Source organism: Propithecus coquereli, unplaced genomic scaffold, assembly GCF_000956105.1.
Source record: "Propithecus coquereli isolate 6110/MARCELLA unplaced genomic scaffold, Pcoq_1.0 Scaffold38, whole genome shotgun sequence".
NCBI lineage: Eukaryota > Metazoa > Chordata > Mammalia > Primates > Indriidae > Propithecus > Propithecus coquereli.
Genome location: NW_012149507.1, coordinates 1,643,808 through 1,663,817, shown reverse-complemented (window position 1 = coordinate 1,663,817; position 20,010 = coordinate 1,643,808). Strand labels below are relative to the sequence as shown.

At 42.3% G+C, this 20,010-nt stretch overlaps 1 protein-coding gene across 2 annotated transcripts in view; it reads right to left on the bottom strand.

Moving 5' to 3' along the window:
* Nucleotides 1–20,010, bottom strand: part of EPB41L3 (erythrocyte membrane protein band 4.1-like 3) — a 193,238-nt gene that overhangs the window by 157,993 nt on the left and 15,235 nt on the right. The window contains exon 1 of one of the 2 annotated variants that reach the window (XM_012652121.1): nucleotides 5,859–6,241. The exons of the other annotated variant lie outside the window; for it this stretch is intronic. The gene's annotated coding sequence lies outside the window, so the exon portion shown is untranslated. Of the gene's footprint in view, nucleotides 1–5,858; nucleotides 6,242–20,010 lie in introns of those variants that run through there. 2 annotated transcript variants of the gene reach the window in all.

Below are 20,010 nucleotides of genomic sequence, written 5' to 3'. Positions count from 1 at the left end.
AGAGAAACCATTACATTCAATTTCTGAAAATTTTTGGATTAGGCCATTAACGAAAGACCATCTGTCTCCAGATTCCTATTCTTCCAACTCCTTCTACGTTTGTCACCAGATAAACATGCTCCTTCCCTACTCAACCACTCTCAATGGCTCCCCACTCCCTAGCAAAGTCCAAAATATTCCTTAGCCTCATAGCAAAAACCTTCCACAATCAGGCCCTACACTGGCTCTTTGGATTCATCTTCCCCTGCCCTCCCAACATAAAGGCTGCATTCCAGCTAAATTTAAGCCTCTTGGCTTATGGAATGTCCTATCTCAAATGTCTTCTCAATGACTAATTGAGATTCTCTATCAAAATCCAACCATCTTCCTAGGGCCAAAATGGAAAATGAAGACTGCTCAATAGATTTTTCCTACAAAGGGATGTACATAAAAACATGTACCAATACATAGAATGGACAGTATAAATAAGCACCAAATATTATAAAGTATTTTTTAAAAATTTGCATAGCCAAGAGACAAACCATATTTCCTAAGATTCCTGACATCACTGACTGTTTTAGAGATAACATTATATCATATAGCACTCTGCCAATTAAGCTATGACTTATACATTTTTAAAAACTTGAATTTTTATTTTCTTCTTAAAGAACTCTTCTTTTAGACTTATTTAGGTATTCAATGCATAAAGAAAACACAGAAAAATTAATTGGTCAAGGTATTCCTAAAAATTCTTACATATTCAGAATCCACCTCTTCCAAATTGCATGTCGACTAAGAGTTACTGTTGTCTATGCTTTTCCACACAATATCATCTTCTGTGTCACCAAGAGCACGGGAACTGCGTCAGTTCTTAAGAGTGCTCCATTACTGTCTCCAGGATTTTCTTCCAATCGGTTGACATCCAATCTCCAATTTTTGATGCACACTCACAATCAATGCATTAAGTTGCCAGCTTTTTTTCTGCCACATGGCTGAGAGCCATTGGAGACCTATCCCAATTTCAGAGATGCTAAATGTGAAAAAAATAAGTTTCTCTTAGAAATGATCAAATTTGGGGCTTGAATACAATACACCGAAACTCACTATTTGAGAATGTAAACACTGTTTGGACAAAAATGACCAAAAGAGAGAGATCTAAAACAGAAAACAGTTTGTTTAGTTCAATGCCAGGATCAATATCATCTTTGAACACTAATCCCTTTCAGCTTTTGTCACCCTCCCATCTGATCCCTCTCCTCTTCACAGCACTCCCTCCATCCTGATGTCCTCCATGACACCAATTAGAGCTGGCAGGAAGGGAAGCAGACTCCCTGCAGTTCTCCCCTCAAAGAAACCATTCTTCTTTTCTCTTGGTACCTGCAGAATTCTCTTCTCTGACATGGCAAAACCTCTAGGACCTACCCAATTTGAGCTATAGACAGAGGTAGCAACCCAATTATGATGAGGATTGTGTCATTAAAAATAATGACTGCAAACATGAGTCCAGTAATTCTCATTTTTAAATAAAGCAGCAGTGCTTTTCAAGCCTTCTCAAATTTTTCTTTGTGGTAAAGCGTAAGTGGCAAATGGCCTCATTTTTAATTCCATTCCAGAAATATTTACTCAATGCTTTAAGTGTTTAAACCTGTACTTGGGTTGGAGATGAAACCCCAAGAGAAATAACTTCATATCCTTCTCAACCACTCACCCAGTATAACTGGAGAGAAAAATATACACTCAAGGCAAGTTAAAGATTACATTTGTTTTCTAGGTCTAATACAGACCTTTCTGCTTCTCTCTCTCTGTCTCTCTTTGTTTTAGTTTGTAAGGCAGGGTTATAAGAACAATATATCAAAATGTCAGCAATCTAAAAATTAAGTCGTCAGCTTTTTCTCTGCACTGCAAATTACAAAAGAATTAGGGGTTTGGTGCTAACAGGAGGTTACAATTCTAAAGTGTGCAATTTAACCAATCATTGCAAGGTCTAAAAATGCAGTACAGAAGACATTTCAACGAAGTGATCTGCTGTTCTGGCACCTAATTTCAACTTCTCTACTTGTGCCTTCTTCCCATTTTTCTTCCTTCCCTTTGCTTTGGAAATGTGCTATTGAACAGCCACACAGTTAAGAACTGCCCAAGAGCTCCTATGTACATAATACACTAACATGAAAAATGACAGTCATCTTAGCAAAGAGATACGGAAAAGAGAACGAACATCTGTGGCTATTCTGTGGTTCTTCATTTTTTATGCTCACATCAACATTAAACTCAAAGATCAAAACATGAAATGTACTTTATAGTCTCAGAATTTCACTCTTTTATAATTTATTCAATACGAATTTGGGTGAAAAATAATTTGATCATCTCTACACTAGAATTCTAAATTAGGATAAAAATGTGCAATTATAAAATTAGCTAATAGAAAAAACTAAATATAAATCAATTACCCCAAATCACTGCAGATATCTTCTATACTTATGAAATCCCTAGCTTTTTCCAATTGCCAACTGCAATCACATCACTTAAAAATAAATGAGAACATTGCCTTCCCAGTAAACAAACTGTATCTTTATAGATGCAATATACTTTTAAAAGACATTAGAATTGAGCAAGAATGCTATTTTAGAACAAATAAGGAATATATTGACTCAATACATAAATAAAAATATGTACTCATTACTCTTGTTCTGCAGATAATTTTTTAAATGGCCCCTTTCAAAAATTACAGTATATTCTTCTATAAAAGGAATATTCAATGATTTCTACCATTTCACAAAAAAACCTATTCTTCCTTGCTCTTGGAGACACATTCTCCCAGGCAGTCTTAAACTCATTTCTATCTTCCAGGTCTCCAAACAATACCTTGTGGTGCAGTTCAACTTGAGGAAGGAGAGTCTCATTCATGGACCAGGCAAAGTTAAAGCCAGCAAGATGCCTCAGACGTCTGGTTTTGCCTGCCCCACCCTTGTTTCCTTTGAGCCATAGTGATGTCACAACACCAGGCAGGGCAATGACTTCACTGCTCCGGTCCCTGCCTCTGAGCACATAATTCTTTACAGCCAAGGCAAATCAAATGACAGCAGAACCCTCCAGGAGCCCAAGTGCCTGATGAATTCCCAACAAATTAGCAGCTAGCTAGCCTTTTGAAAGAAGTAGATGCAGCAATGGCATCATTAAGGATCTCTCTAAATGAAGTGGTGCTAAAGATAAATTTGATTCATGGGTTTCAATGGTGAGCCTATATTCCATAATAAAGCTGACATTCAAAGAGGAAAACTGTGATGGGGTACTTGGAAGAATCTATGAGAATTAAAGATGACCAGGGTAGACCACTTAAGAACCCTCTCTCTTCATTATAGTCAAATTCTTACAGAAAAGAAACATTTATTTTTCAGTCTATTCTAGGAGTTCTATTTTTCTGGCCAGGGCAAGAATTCCAATTTGTGAAATTTAGGACTTCTTTCTAAAAGCTCTAACTTAAAAGATGAATGCACAACCTAAATGGAAGAAAACCGTACAGCAAGTTCCTGCCACACTTAATCCAATATACTATAGTAAACCCAGAAAAGAGTCACAAGATAAATAACAACATCATCTCTCTCAGTACATGGACGGTTGCCTCTCTTCTATCTAGGTGGTCCCTTAATGCATTTGACCAATTTTTTTTAAAAACATATACATAAAATTGCATCTGATCAAGTAAAAGAAAAAGACTCCCTGATCGTGTATTTCAACACAATTCAAAGTTGGCCAAAGTTCAAGCACTATACAAGAATTGATAAACTGCTTTTTATCTAAATTGCATTCATGCAGAAGGAATGACTTAAAAATTAAGTATAAATATTTCACTGAGACACTGACTTTTGATCTATAGTTCCTGAATCCTTCACAGAAAAAGGGTTTTCAATTTAAAGTGGCTACTCTTCCTGTTATTGATAATTCACTCAGAAAGCATGTTCTGTTTTGCAAAAATTATTTGTCTAAAGAGTATTAGCTAAATAAACTTTATGCAGTAACCTGTGCATCTGATTATTTTGCTTTTCTGAAGTCCCAATTCTTCAGTTTAGAATTTATTTCCTCACAATAGCTTTGTCACTTCAGCTAAAGTTTTAAAAGTTTGATACCAAAGTTAATATGCATTTTTTTAAAAACCTTCGCAGAGTCAAGATATAAATCACCTCTCAGTCCCCAGAGTTCACTCAAACTTGATGTGCTCCCTTTTCTTAATAGGCTTTTCTGCTTAATTTATGTAACTGGTACTGCGTCCGTGGTTCCCAGATATAAGTGGAGCTATATCATTTTTCTTTCCTTGAGACTTTAAAAACCAGTGTAAAACTCAAAAAGAATGTTTTTAGTACTTGGTGTGATGGTGACGGCTTCTCTACTATGGAAGTTAAAGCTACAAGGACAAATTCCAGCCCACCTGGCTGCCTCAGAGAGCCTAAAATGGGCCAAAAAAAAAAAAAAGACAGGCATAACATCTGCGAAACCAATTCCGCAAGACTAATGTAAAAAAGCTGAAACAACTTAAACACGTAATGGAAGCACAGCATTCGCAGGACTTCCCAGCCCAGCCTCCACAAGTAATTAATACCACATGTTTTCTTTATCATTTTATTTGTTCTGCAACAATCTCTTGCTAACTTTAACACTGGGCTGCAACTAAAGGCAAACCTCCTAGAAAACTTCAGATCCGTAAATATAAAAAGGGAAAAAGGAAAGAACGCTCGCACTGCAAAGGACCACAGTTTAAATTTACTAGATAACCACACCCACCGCATTGCAGAAGCCATGAACTTGGCGCGTGGGGGGTAAGGGGGGGTAGGGGAAAAAGTAGGGCGAGATTAGAGGGGAAACCCGAGAAAGCAAGCCCCCGCGGCAGGAGCCAAGAAACACCACCGGGAATTGGCGGAGACCCCAACTCCAGCGGTCCGAAGCCCTGGCCTCCCCACCCCCACCGCCGCAAAGCCGCCCTCGCAGACACCTCCCGAGGCGACTCGCAGCCCCGCGGGCGCCAGGTGAGCAGCGCCGTGCCGGCCTCCAGGCCACGGCAGGCCAGCTGGACGCCCCCGGCCTGCCCGCGCAGCGGTGCCCGCGGAGAAGAACAGGGGCAAGGCGGCCCCGCAGGTGCCCGGGCGCTGGGCAGCCTCGTGCGGACGCCCCCTCCTCCTACCCCGCCGGCCCGGCTGTGCCCCCGCCGCTGGCCGGGGGAAGCGCCCCAGTTCGGGGAAGAAGGCAAGTTATATAAAAGCGGCCGGCCCCGCTGCCGAGAGGGGATGCTTTGTGCCGAGCGCACCTTACCCGCCCCGCGCTGGCAGCCGGGACCAGCCCGCGGCCGCGGCGCGCAGGGCCCCTCCCGCGGCCGGCCACCCGCCCCGGCGGCGCCGCAGTGTCGCCCCCCGCCCCCCACGCCTCCCTGAGGGGAGGGGCCGGCCCGCGCAGCCCGCTCGCCCTGGCCCCCAGCCCGAGGGGTAACTCAAAACATGGCGCCCCGAGCGGGGGATTTACGCAAATTAGCAGAGAAGGGACGCGGGGACCGAGTCGCCCCAGTCGCCGGACGCCGAGGGAGGCCCCCAGGCCGGAGGCCGGTGCTCGGGCTCAGCGCGCCGGCCCAACCGATGCTGCAGCGCGGCGGGCGGGGCGGGCGCGGGGAGCGGCGCACGGGCTCGGCCCGGCGGGGGTCCCGGCGACCGGGCGAGCCCGAGGTCGGGTGGGGACCCGGGCCGCGCCAAGCGGGGGGCTCCGCGATTCGAGCGACCGCGCGACACCGAAGCGCGCGTTAGCGGCACAGCCCCGCGCGCCGCGGCCTCAGGCTCTTCCTCCGCACCGTGTAAGCCGAGACCCCCTGGCATCCCCCACTCCGGAGGTAGAAAAGTTACCTGGGATCGGCGGGGAGCCCGGGCGTGCAGCGGCGTGGGACCAGCCTGGGGCTCGCGTCCGCGTCGGCTGTGCGCAGGAGACTCGGGCGTGGGGAGGAAGCCGCAGCCCAGGGCTGCTCGCCGCGGCTCCCCCCGCCCCCCTTGCAGGAGACACCGAGGCTCCGCGGAGCTGCGGCGCGGCCCACGCCCAGAGACGGTGCGGAGCGAGCCAACCTCGTCCCGACTTCCCTCCCTGCCGCGGGGGAGGGGGCACCGCAGCACTTCAGGACAGTTACAGGAGAACAGCCTCCCAGTCCTGGCGCAGGGTCTGGCTCCAGGAAAAACGCCTGAGACAGCTGCCGATAGCCTTAGCCCTCGGATTGCCACTTAGATTCCCGGCCCCTCTACTCCCCCGCCCCTCCCGGACACCCCCGGAGAGAGAGGGAGGGGTACCCCTGACCTTCAGGTGAGTTATTTATTGGCTTAGGGACTGCAGTATTAAAGAAGGAAAAAAAAAAAAAACCTTCAAATTGGCTGCGTCTTGCACTGGATGTGTGCACAAGAAATAAAGAAATATTATAATAGAGAAGACCTGAATTAAAGGTTGATAAAGGAGGTTGCCGGAGCAACTCAGCCACTGCCTCATCCCCATGGACTATAAGGCTTTTCCCCGAAATGGAGGGGAGGAGGCTCACACTCTGACTTGTAGGTAAACGACAGAATTCCTGGTCATCTCACAATCTAACTTTTAACCAAGTAACCAAGGCGTATTTAAAATTTTTAACTGATTTGTTAAAATTTTGTTGTGTATATTTAAGGCATACAACATGTGTTATAAGACAGGTCCCCAACCTTCTTGGCACCAGGGACCGGTTTCATGGAAGACAATTCTTCCACGGTGGCGGAGCTCTGCGGCCTAACAGGCCTCAGACCGCTACTGAGGTTTGAGGACCACAAAGATACATACATAGTAAAATAGGTATTATAATGGAACAAATTAACATATCCACCACCTCAGACTTACCCATTCACTCCCACCTCCATAACCATGGCAAGAGCTGCTATAATCTACTCATTTAACAAAATCTTGAAAACACTACACTTTTGTTAATTGTAGTCCTCATGTTGTACGTTAAATCTTTAAAAAATGTAATGCCCTTTTCAAATCACCTGGTCACCCCTCCAGGAGCTCAGAGACTCATTAATGAGAGGGAAAACATGGAATCACAAAAATATTGCATTTACTACTGGGTGCCAAAGCTGTGATGCAGGCAGGATAAATGTCTCTGGCCGAGATAAGCAGGCCTGACCTGTTAGTCCTGGGGAGGTGGGGACACTTGGCCCAGGTTTCTATAATAGTGACAACTTCAATAGAAAAGGGGGATGGCATTTGATTACCTTGGCTGAAGCAGAGGGATTTTTGTCAGCTGGAATGGGTGGGAAATCGGAGGGAGAATGGGTGGGAGGTTGGAAAACGATGATTACTATGTTGCTATGGAGTTTACGGGCCTGTCTGTATTCTGTAGAAGATGTGCAGCTTCGGGAAATTTCGAGCAAGAAAGTGTGACAAGTTATATATTACCAAAAACAATCTGATGGTTCTGCAAAGACCAGAACGGATGGGCAAATACCAGGTTGCTGATAGGTAGAGACTATGGCATTGTGACAGGTGCCAGAGGTAATGAAAACCTGAATTGTCTTTCAGGTGACAGTTCAGATATAAGATATGTTTGAGGATTACTTGTATTAATGTCCTGTCAGGAAATCTCCCACTCGAGTGTTAGAGACATATGTGCACATGTCACATATGCACCTAGATGGCTGTGTACGTGGGTTGCATATAAGGTCTGTGAATGAAGGAAGGATTCATCTTCCTTTTTTGCGTGTACACCAGAGCACTCTCCTTTGAAAGTGGACTTGAACAAATCGTATTGTTTACAATAAACACTAATTTGGCATTATCATTCAAGATACAGATGGTTCCATATTTTCATTCATTTTATTGCAGTATTTTTGCTATTTTTTTAATTGAAAGCAAACTGTTTTCCTTATGACTCATGAATCTTAATCTTTGTGGTGATGAAAATCAGCCATAGTATTGTAATGACTATCTTCTTAGAAAAATGTTAGAATACTGTTATTTTTTAAAAGTTAGAAACACCTAGCTAATTATCGTAATAGTCCATGAATTCAAAATTTGGAGTAAAAACTGTACTGCCACATAGTTTAATAGTAAATCTGGGAAGCAATTACTATGGAACCCTCTGAGCTTGACCAAGGTTCTCCGCTATTCTTTTTTTTTTTTTTCTTCCTAGCACAGATGTGGAGAAAGAGAAATGTCAGACATAGAACTTGTAAGCAGTACGTAGCTTCCTCAGTAACTTGCTTGTATCTCAGTAATAACACACTCTTCATTCTATCTTGTTAAACTCATGCAGGAGCCTCTCTTAGTCATCTCTGTCTCCCCACAGTGTCTCACTGGGTACATTGCAAGCCAAGCCTTACACATTTTGCTAAATGAATGAATGGACGTTCAGTAATGAACTAAGCTGTCACTTTACTTCGACGATTCAGCTTCCTCGTGTTTAAAATAAGGGACTATTTCCAAAATTCCTTAGGGTTCAATAATATTAGGGTTCTATAAAATTAAAAGATGTCCCTCTTAATACTGAGTAAAAGCAATAATGAAAAATCTACTGTTTAACTCTCATCATAAAATAAAATAAATAAAAAAAAAACTTCTCCACATGGAAAGGAGAAGGAAAGTAACAAAATAAAGGAGAAGGCAAGGTGATGATACAATTACAGTTGGATTTGCTTTCTTTCTTAGAAGACTAACTTCTCTTTGCATCCCTCTCGCTACCAAAAATAAGCCACCTATAGCCCCAGAGAATTGTTTATTCTTGTCAGTGTAAAACCCGTCATGATGCTGTTTCAATAAGTTACAGAAAAGAAGTTCTTGATTCCAGGGAATGCATCTCACACAGTTCCAGGGTTAGTGCTGATTTGGCATTAGAACTCAGTTCTTAAGATTCCTGGCTTACTCTGTCCACACAGTGCTATATGGAGCGTTATGCAAATACTGAAATCCATGAAAAGTAGAGAAAAGTTCCATGACGCCAGCCTAGGTCTTAGGATGCCCATTCTGGTCTCCACCACCATACTCGGGCTTACTCTACAACGCCAGTCTTATGGTATTGTGGGCTTCCTGAAATTGTTCTACTGTACATAAGATACAACACTGAAGGCCGGCGACCACCCAGAATTCTAGCCAGGGTATAGCTTATTTCAAGTAAGATGTGTGTGTAAATTCATTTCAAGCTAAAGAGACAGGATTCCCCATAACCTCCATCCAACCACAGGAGTCAATAGAATACTGACTCATTGACACTTACTGGTACTCTACTACTGAACAGCAAGGATAATGCCAACCTGATAGCCAAGGCAAGGAAAGAATTTACAGGTTGTATTGACAGCCATAATGTCAGCCTCATGGACAAGATATCAGAAAGAAATGATAGAGAATCAGTCCAGTAAACCCATCTCAACTTTGCCCCCAAACATGAGAATTGTAAACATGAGGAATATTGACGCTTGACCAAACCCTACAAATGCTGCTCTAAATAGACATACACACTCATTTGTCCTCATTTATTCAACCTGAGCTGCTGCCTTAGTAAAATGTTAACAACACTTGCAGTAACTAGTTGAAGCTTATTTTATGCTCAGAATAATGGCAGGCACCTGAATTGCATATCAAGTCCTTGAAATCAGGATATAAAGTCTTCAGCCACAGCATTACTGGGAACCATAAATAAGAGAAATACGGGGACGAATGCATAATTCAAAAGCAACCAGCTTATTCTTCTGAAATACAAATTTGTTGAAGAGTTTCTAGGTTCTAAGAATAGCTTTACGTTTACAGCTCATTAAGGCTTCCAGATGCTCTCTTCATTTCGGGTTTGTATACATCATTTCAGTGGTCTGTATACATGTAAAGCACAGATGCAAAATGAAATAAAAAAACCACTGGTAAGTACAAATGTAGCACAAAATGTACAAAAATGTGTACATATGAAAGGGAGTAAATTTAGGCATACTAACACACCATTTAAGAAAATATTCCTATTCATCAGAATTCCTTATTTGCCTACTTTCTCTTTGTACTCTTATAAAAATAATAGCCATAAAGGTGGGCCAACACATGTTATGTAAGGTTCATTGTATTAAAACATACTCCTATTAATTTTACTTTCTACATTTCTAGTAAATTTAAGAAATACGTTTTAGCACTTTTAAATAGTATAATTTTTAACAATAGAATTACAACTTATTCTAACAATCAGTTCTTTATAAAGTTTAAATGCACATTAAATGCACAATAATTTTATTCTTCTCCCCTTACGTAAAAATAAAATACCCATTACAAATATTTCGATTTAAGGATTTTATATATAATGTAAAGAATGGAATGGTAAACTATAAAGAATGAAAGTTGTTATTTTGTAACATTATTAAATTCAACTCCAAACCAGATGATCACTATTGAGTTATGCAGAGAAATTGCACATTTGAATCACTTTTCCCCTTTAAAGGCAAAATAAATGCCAGCTAGCCACTGAGTCTCCTGTAAAGTTGTAAATAATCCCAATCAGCTATTATATTTTATTCCAGAAGCTATTGACAAGAATTAACTAAGGCAGAAAAAATGGGTAGTAAGACACATTCAGCAGTCTGGCTTATTAACTTGTTGATGCTATCTCCAGGTTTATGTTCTCTCTAGGAAAACGTGATGCTTAACTTTATAAATGAATAAACCTACGGCGATAACTACGCTAAAAAAAGTCAGCTTAACTTCTTAATTTGATTTTTGTTTTCTAGCATGTTATTTTCCTTTTCCAGCATTCTCACTGACATGCATACTTCAATAGTGTGAGTACAGCCTGAAAATGTGGTTCCACAGTAGTCCACAGCTTCCAGAATGTTCCGGGGGTTAATGAAAACATCAACTAGAGTATCTGTGTCCCTTGAAATAAATTTAATAGGTCAAAACCATCTGAAAGAAAAGCCTTGGCTATTGTCTCTCTCCTGTGCAAGATGTTTATTAGGGATTTGTAAGAATATCCAAGGTTGATTCATTTGTGAATGATACAAATCTGAGGATACTAGAGTTTCTCAAAGTAGGTTGTTTGTGAACAGTTTTTTAAGTTTCATGTTTCTGTGTCAATAATTAAAAAGCAATAAATGTACAGTATTCACACCATTTATGTCAAAATGACTTGAGTGCTTGTTAATAACGCAAATTTCTGGGTTCAGCCCCAACTAAGCAAATCGGAAGCTCTGGGTTGGGGTCTAGCGGGCAGACGTTTTTAACAAGCTCCTTCGGTAATTATAAATCACAATAAGTCTTGAGAGCCACTGATCTAGGTGACCAGTCTATAATAGCAATCCCACAGGGGACTGCGTGTACTCAGCAGATGTTTCGTAGAAGTTGGAACAGAGAAAAAAGGTGAAAGAACAGCCTCATTCAGACATATAGGTGAGCTAAACTGAAGAGAGCCTACACTACAACAGACAGTTCACATTTTGCAAGAGTTATTGCTTGGGTCCTGTGCTTGTATACATCAGTTTGTAACAGCAGTTCATTAGCAGTAAGTAAGCAATAAATAACAATGAAGGATTGTTCTGTTCCCAGTTCCAGCAATAATTGGATTAGATGCCTATTTATTGAAGATTGCAGTAACACTACAACTCTGACCTTAATTTCCTAGTACACAAAACATCTTTACAAAATTGCCAAGGGATATCCATTAAAATAGGAAATTGAAGACTAATTGCTAGCAGTTTTGGTTAAGTTTGAGATCTGACTATCCTAAACCCAGCAAATAGGGAGTTTAAATATCTTTTGGTATAACACCTAAGCAAACAGGCATTTTCTGTGCTAATTACCAAAAACTAGTGAACCAAATTAAATAAAGAAATTGACCAGATGCTACATCTTTCTGCCCTTAAGCACAACATGAGGAATTTTGTTTTGAAAAACAAAGTATCATTAATCATATTAATATGCTGTTAATTTTATTGTGAGTCTTGTATTTTTCTTATCTGTAAGGTTATTTTGGTTTTATAGTTTATGAGACAAGCATGAAAAATTTAAATCTCATTTTATATCTATGTATGTTTAAGACAATGTGATGGGGAGTCATCAGTTAGGAATATCCTCTTTCACTAATGGGATGGTAAAGGATAAGATTTCAGCTCAAAGAAGACTGTCATTCTAATATGAGCCAGGCTTCTTTACGAGTAGTGGGTTCTCTAGTTAGAATGTTCAAGAAGGTACGCAATGACATCTACCCATAATGTGACAGAAAAGATTCCTGTATCAGGAAGGCACTTGGGCAAGGTCATCTATAAAGTCCTGTCCAGCTATGAGATGAAATTGTTTTGCAGGCGTTTGCCACTCCGGATGCAGGGGTTACACACAATTCTATACAGCTGGAGGCAGCAACTCAAACAGTGACTTCATGAAGATATACTCATGTATGTATTTATGTGGTTTTTGAATAACTTAAAAAACTTCTGTATTATAGGTTGAGATTACTTTGTCATTAGTTCAGTGCTTTTTCTTCATAAATCTCATGACAGTTTCCACCACCTCTTCCCCTCCCACATGTCTTCTCTGATCCATCAACTCTAATCTATTTAGTTTTCTTTTTTTTTATTTTTTGAGACAGAGTCTCACTCTCTTGCCTGGGCTAGAGTGCCATGGCGTCAACCTAGCTCACAGCAACCTCACACTCCTGGCTCAAGTGATTCTCCTGCCTCAGCCTCCTGGGTAGCTGGGACTACAGACACATGCCACCGTGCCCGGCTAATTTTTTCTATTTTTAGTTGTTTGGCTAATTTCTTTCTATTTATAGTAGAGATGGGATCTGGCTCTTGCTCAGGCTGGTCCCAAACTCCTGAGCTCAAGCAATCCTCCCGCCTCGGCCTCCCAGAGTGCTAGGATTACAGGCATGAGCCACCACGCCTGGCCTCTAATCTATTTAGTTTTCAATGAGTCCCCACTCTTCATCAGACCTTTTCTTTACTTCTGAGCCAAGCTTTACTAATTAAGTAGCTGGGCATGATATTGTTTTTTGAGTCAAGGTATAAATATTCTGAATGGGAAACCACTAGGCCTTTATCTGAATTTTTCCTGGGTGTCCCAATGCCCATCCCCAAATGACTCCGCTATTAACAGGCATACATTGACCATATTACACCCTAATGAATATCATTATGGCTTGATGGACAAAGTACTAAATAATGTCTTAAAATCATTGTGTGGCCTTGAGCAAATTTCCTCATCTCTTGCTTTACCAGAATAGACTGGTAGTTCTTGACCATGGCGACACATTAGAGGAGTCACTTGGGGGGTACTTTTTATAAACAGCCACTGAAGTGGATTATCGCAGCTGGGTGCTAGGGACATGTGGGCTTCTTATACAGTCCTTTCTACTTTGTGTACATTCGAAAGATTTCATAATTAAACATTTAAATTAAAAAACAGTTTTAAAATACTGATGCTTGAGCTATATATCCCAAACCAATTTGATCAGAACCTCTGGGGGGTAGGGCACAGGCATCCATATCTTTCAGCATTCCCCAAGTGATTTTTATGTGTAGGCAGAGATGAGAAATGAGCAAAAGAAGACTAAAACACACAATTAAATTGAATGTTAAAAATTCCTCCGAAGAGGGATGCCATAAAAATAAATATTACTAGCAAGCAGTTATTTATATCTTTTTAAAAAATTAGCTGAAGTACTTATAGAAGCCACTGGATTATATACACATGTGCCTATTCTCTATGAAGCAAGTCAATTTTGAACATGTTGAGTTTGCTTGGCAGTGCCTGCCATCAGATTTGTTGATACTCACACTCTTGGGGAAACCTACTCCTGTAGCTGGCTGTCCAATTCATAGTAATGTGTCAATAAAATGTTGGCATATTTCACAACAGGCATAAAGAACTCATAACACTAAATATCATGACTGGAATTTCAACAACTCTTCAAACGCTCAAAAGAAAAAAATATCATTCATGGTTTTATTCCAAGCTTCCATGTGATGTGTAGAAGATACACATGAGCACTTAAGATTATCTTAAATATTATGAACAATAGAAGGTTCCAGCATGTACTTTTTGATGAACCAGATAAAAACCACTTGAAAAATTAGAGGAATTTCCTATAGGAAATTGTGTCTAAGTAAATATAACCTGAATGTTATATGAATGGGATCTAGCAATTTTCCCACAGGAGTGTTCAGGCACTGGGGATACTGGTTCATGGTATCTGGCCCCGGATCATTGTTTGCACTAAGAGCTGAAATTTACTAAGCTAAAAGTTATCTTGCATGAGGAACTGTTTTACAAGCTGTTACTCTATAAGAATAACTTGTTTCACCATCACAAGACCCTTGTGAGGTACATTCTATTATGACCCCTATGTTACAAAAGGGGTCAATGAGGCAGAAACAGGTCCAACAGGTGCCCAAGTTTACATGGCTTTGACAGGTAGAACCAGGATGCAAACTCTGGCAGTCTAACTTTGGAGCTAGACCTATAAGGCCTCTAAATATACAGTCCAACAAATACAAACATGCACACATATTTGGTTAAAGCTTATGAAATTGCCAATATTCAACTGTTTTTTGACTTTCAAAACCAGTAATTTTACAGTACTATAATGTACTTCAATGAGAAAACATTGCATTAGTTACAAAAGAAGAGAAACAGAGTTAAGGAGAGACTATTTCTACTAGTATAGACACAGAGAACAAAAAAAGTTTTCTGCAAAGTCATTAATATAGAAAGAATATTCAGGTTTTTTAATAGTCTAAGAAGCTATTAAAAGAACTTAAGGCAAGTGCTAATAAAATTATAATTATTATTGTTAACTTTTAACACCCACAACGTGCCACACAGTTTTAAGGGCTTCCTATGGATATTATCTCTTTATTCCTTACAATTCTATGAGGTGGGAACTATAGTTATCCACGTTTTACAAGAGGTAGAACTGAGGCAACTGAGAAGCTGAGGAGCTCGTCTCAGGTCACATATTTGGGAAGTCATGGAACCAGGCAATTTTACTTTAGAATCTGTCTCTTAACCATGCTGCTAGGTTGCCCCTCCACAGTTACGTACGTTCACTTGGGATTTCCTCCACAGAAAAGGGAATATTAATTTCCAAAAGCTGTGCCACAAATGGAATCCTTGTATAGATATGCATCTGTTTGACCAAGAATATTCTAATACAATCTAGAGTTTGAGAAAAAGACCAAAGGAGAATGCTCCCATCCACCAGTAACTCCTGCTGGCTCTACCTTCAGAATATACGCAGAACCGGCCCACTTCTCACGACACCCCACTCTGGCACTCTGGGGCAAACCCTCACCGTCCCTGTCTGGGTTCCCACAACACTTGCACACATTTGTCTCTGCTGCCACCCTGAGACCCTCATAGTCATTCTCCAAACAGAAGATGTGAGGCTAGTAACACATAAGCCAGATCTGGTCACTCATTTGTTCAAGGCCCCCAGAGCCTCCAGGACCTGCGTTATCTGCCTTCGCTCCTTGCAACCCCACTGTTCCGACCACATCTACCAATTGCCCTGCCCCGTCTCACTCCCGCCGCTGGGGCCTCCTTGCAGTTCCTCATTCTCACCTCCGGCTGTTCTCTGGGATGTGCGACTGCGCTCACCTGCTTCAAGCCTTTGCTCACGTGTCACCATTCAGAGGCCTGCCCTGTGCACCTTAAATATGTGCAATAAAAAAATTGTGATCAGGCTACTCTGTCATGCCTACCTGCTTATCCTGCTCCACCCCTCCCCAAATGCCACTGGAGGCTGTTTGTTCATGTCAGGACAAAAGAAAATGTGACAGGATCCAAGTAGGGCCCTCTTTACTCGTGTGCACAAACAATGGAAATGACCACTGCGGTGGAAAATGTCAGATCATCTGAAGCAGAAATGTCCAGGCTGATGTTATTTTTCATATCAAAGGTTGCCATGGTGATATTTATATAGATTGAGCCATGATCAAGCAGTGAATACTTTTCAAGGGCTGTTGGAGGAAAAGAAGTCGCAATCCACCCTTCATCCTCAGAAATCACTCTCATCCCACTTGCTCCTACGAAATGGCTCACTTCTTTTGATTGCACTTGGCATGCCCACAAAAGATGAATTTTAGACTCTATCGTTTCAAGCTTGAAGCTGGTGCCATGTCTTTCCATTTGGTCTGCATTAAGGCTTTATTCAGTGATTCACGGTGCCTTCAAACATCACCAGGTCATTCCTTCATCTGTCTTCTGATCCCCAGCCCCTTCCCCTGGCAGGGCACCCAGTCCCAGGACCTGTCATGCCCTACTCCCCTCTGGAGGGGACATCCGTGTATATTGACCATTGCCCACTTCATGCAACTGCCATACGTCAAGCAAATGTCAGGAGATAGTGAGCCAGTATAGGTATATCTTTAACACTGCACCCCTAGGTTGTAAGCTCTGTGAGGGCAGTAGGACTCTCTTACTCATTATTTGTATTTTTCAGTGTACATACTCTAGAAGAAACTGGAAAACATCCTACCAGGAGGTACTAGAGAGCTTAGTGAAAGACAACATTAATCTCCAGTCACCCAAGTCAGGAACCCAGGCATCTGCCAGACACCTTACTCTCCCTAACCCCCGTATCAGATCTGTTGCCAAGTCCTTTGCCTTTCATCTTAAATAAATATCATCTCCTGGCTCTGTCCACATCCCTCCTGCACTGCACTCCATCCTGCAATAGTCTCTTCTCGGGTCTCTAATCCAATCTCTCTGATGTGGGTGAGTGCTCGGGACACAAAGGTGATGCTGTCACCCCTACCTAGAACATCCCCATCGCATTGTTCTCAGGGTGAAGCCAACACTCTTTTAAGTGCAGCCTCAGTGTTCTGGTACTCCCGACCTCCACTCCAGTCAGCCCAGCCACCTTTCTGTTTCCCTTTTTCAGCTTCCCTAACTAGGTCACACGTCTCTGGGAAGGGCTCTGGGAGCCCCGATCCCTCTGCTTCCAACATTGCAGCATGGCACCCATGCACCTCTGTGTGTGACTACTTCATCAACCGTTGTCTCTCCTCACAAGATGTAAGTTTCCATCAGAAACTGGGGTTACTTCCCTCACCACCTTGTCCCCAGTCTGCACTGTGCCTGACACGTAGGAGACACTCAGTGGATATTTATGATACGTGAATGTTGATGGACTTGCCGTTACTGGAAACAGCACAGTACGTAATGGTTAGGTTTCAGCCTACACACCGAGTAGCCAGGGCCTTGCTTTTCCTGCTGAGAAAGCAGACAAATAGATAAAAAAATTAACAAGGCTTTTCAGATCTTGGACACTTAAGTGAGGCTCACAACAGACACAAATATTTATCCATATCATTTGCAAACATGGACTGAGCACCTACTCTGGGCAGGGGACGGGCCAGGGCTGCTGGTGGCACTCTATCTTCCCGGAATCCAAACCTTGCGGTTTTCCCCGGCGGTGTGGCTGGAGTAGGAACATTGGCGTCGACGAGCTGCCACTGAAGGAGGGAGAATGACTCGACCATCCTTCAGCCCAGAGGATCGGCCTCTGAACTTCCATCCCGATCCACATTTGCCCCCCTGCCTGCCAGTGATCCATCTTGGTGGGAAACTTGGAGGGCAGAAAAGTAAGCGACATTTGTACGGCGATGCGTGAGGGGCAGAGGGAAACCCAGGGAGACAACGCGTTTCTCTGTCTGCCCGCGGACCGGTGCGGGCTTCCGAGCAGGAGGCGTGGAGTCCGCAGACCTGCCCTCGGCCCACTCCTCCCCCACCAGCGCCCTGACCTTGGCCTGGGAGGCATTGCCTCATCTCCTCTGATCTGCTTTCTCATTTTTAAACCCAGTGACTAAACCTGCTTCAAGGACCATTGAGAGGATTAAATGAGAAAATTCGTGTAAAAAGCTCTCGGTAAGCTCTAAATGCCGTATAATGGTGTGTCGCAGCAATGTCGGTGGCTCACAGCAATACCACTCGGCCACTCTCCCTCCGCCAGTGCAGCCAGGGGCCCCGAGGCCTCCCTCTGTCCTCTCACCTCTGTGGACACTGAGAAACAGACGCCGAGTCGGGGACCGAGGGCCCGTTGGAGACTCAGCTCCCTTGACAAAGTGGAGGAGGTGGCTCTGGTCCCTCGAGAGGTGTGCTGAGCTCATAAATCCACTTCCCAGAGGAGCTGGGAAGAAGCAGCCCGGAGCCCCAAAGAGCTGGTCTGCTGTGACTGCTCACTTGATTATGTTGCCTGATGGAATGGGGTAAGAGCAGGAAACATAATAGTATCTGTTCAGAGATAACAGGCCTCTATTTTTTTTTTTTTTTGAGACAGGGTCTTGCTCTGTTGCCTGGGCTAGAGTACAGTGGTGTCATCATAGCTCAGTGCAACCTCAAACTCCTGGGCTTAAGTGATCCTCCTGCCTCAGCCTCCCAAGCAGCTGGGACTATAGGTACCTACCACCATGCTCAGCTAATATTTTTTATTTTTTGTAGAGACAGGGTCTTGCTATGTTGCCCAGGCTGATCTCGAACTCCTAGGCTCAAGCTATCCTCCCATCTCGGCCTCCCAAAGTGCTAGGATTGTAGGCTGAGCCGCTGAGCCTGGCCCATATTTTTTAAAAAGCTTGTAAAAACAGCTATCAACATGTGTGCTTTTTCTGATATTTTTTTTCCAACATACGCAATTCAAAAAAAATTTTAAATTGCTCAAAGCATTTTTAAGGCACTTATTTGAGATGTTCTCTCAAGAGCACATGCCTCATTATTTGGAATCACTTTAAAAATTGCAAATAACTCATATTGTGGAAGATAGATTGGTTTTTTTGAAGGAGCCAAAAAGATTTTAGCTCCAGGCTAATGAAGAAGGGTGTCAAGTGGAGTCAGACATATTGGGCATCAAAAAAAATAAACAAACAAAATAAAACAAAACAAACCCTGAGTTTTAACTATAAATAAACTCAACTAAATTCTTAGAATAGTTTAATGTGCTAGTTTGGAAGGGAGTTCAAAGAGTAGTTCGAAAAGATTTTGACCAACACAGCCATTTCCACTGACAATAGCAACTATCATTTAATGACCACTTACTATGTGCCAGGCACTCTCTAAGCATGTTACATACATTCTATTACTTAAGATTCAGAAAACCTCTCAGACTTGTGTACCCATCTTACAGCCGAGAGGTTAGGGGACCTCTCCAAGGTCACAACCATGTAAATGGTAGAACTGCACTTATCTGCATGGATGTATTTACTTGAATGTCTCCCTCCTAAGAAAACAGCATTCCTTTAAATGAATGCACTTTGATATATTTGTTAAAAAATATCCTATCATTTAATGGTTGGGCTTCTTTTAATCAATGCAAAAACAGAACACTGTGACAGATTTGCAGGATTATTGAAGTTTGGGCCCAAACCACTAAGAACAGGGCTTTGCAAAGGTACTCCAATTCCTAAAGGAACAATTATGAGACCCTTCCGAACGGGAAGCAGAAATGAGCCTAATAGTAACCCGGAAATGGGTGACATATCCAGGCATTCGTATCCAGACACCATTATGCTTTTGTGGAAAGTTTATACCTGTAGTATGCAGAATAATTATATATTATATTTACTGAATTATATAAAAGCTGCACAGTCTGGGTGTTAAGAGGTGAGTTTTGGGCAGTCAGAGCTGAGTTTAAACCTGGCTCTGGAAGTTGCTGGCTGTGCAGTAACTTACTTAATCTGCAAGGCCTTAGTGTCTTCACTGCACAATGGAGATGATCACATTACCCTCTTCGTGGAGTTGTTTGACCATCAAATACATTAAGCTCTTCCAATTGTGCTAACACATAGTAAGCACATATAAGCTGGCTACTATTATTATTATTTTTTTTAAGACAGAGTCTCGCTTTATTGCCCGGGCTAGAGTGAGTGCCATGGCGTCAGCCTAGCTCACAGCAACCTCAAACTCCTGGGCTCAAGCAATCCTTCTGCCTCAGCCCCCCGAGTAGCTGGGACTACAGACATGTGCCACCATGCCCAGCTAATTTTTTCTATATATATATTTTTAGTTGTCCAGATCATTTCTTTCTATTTT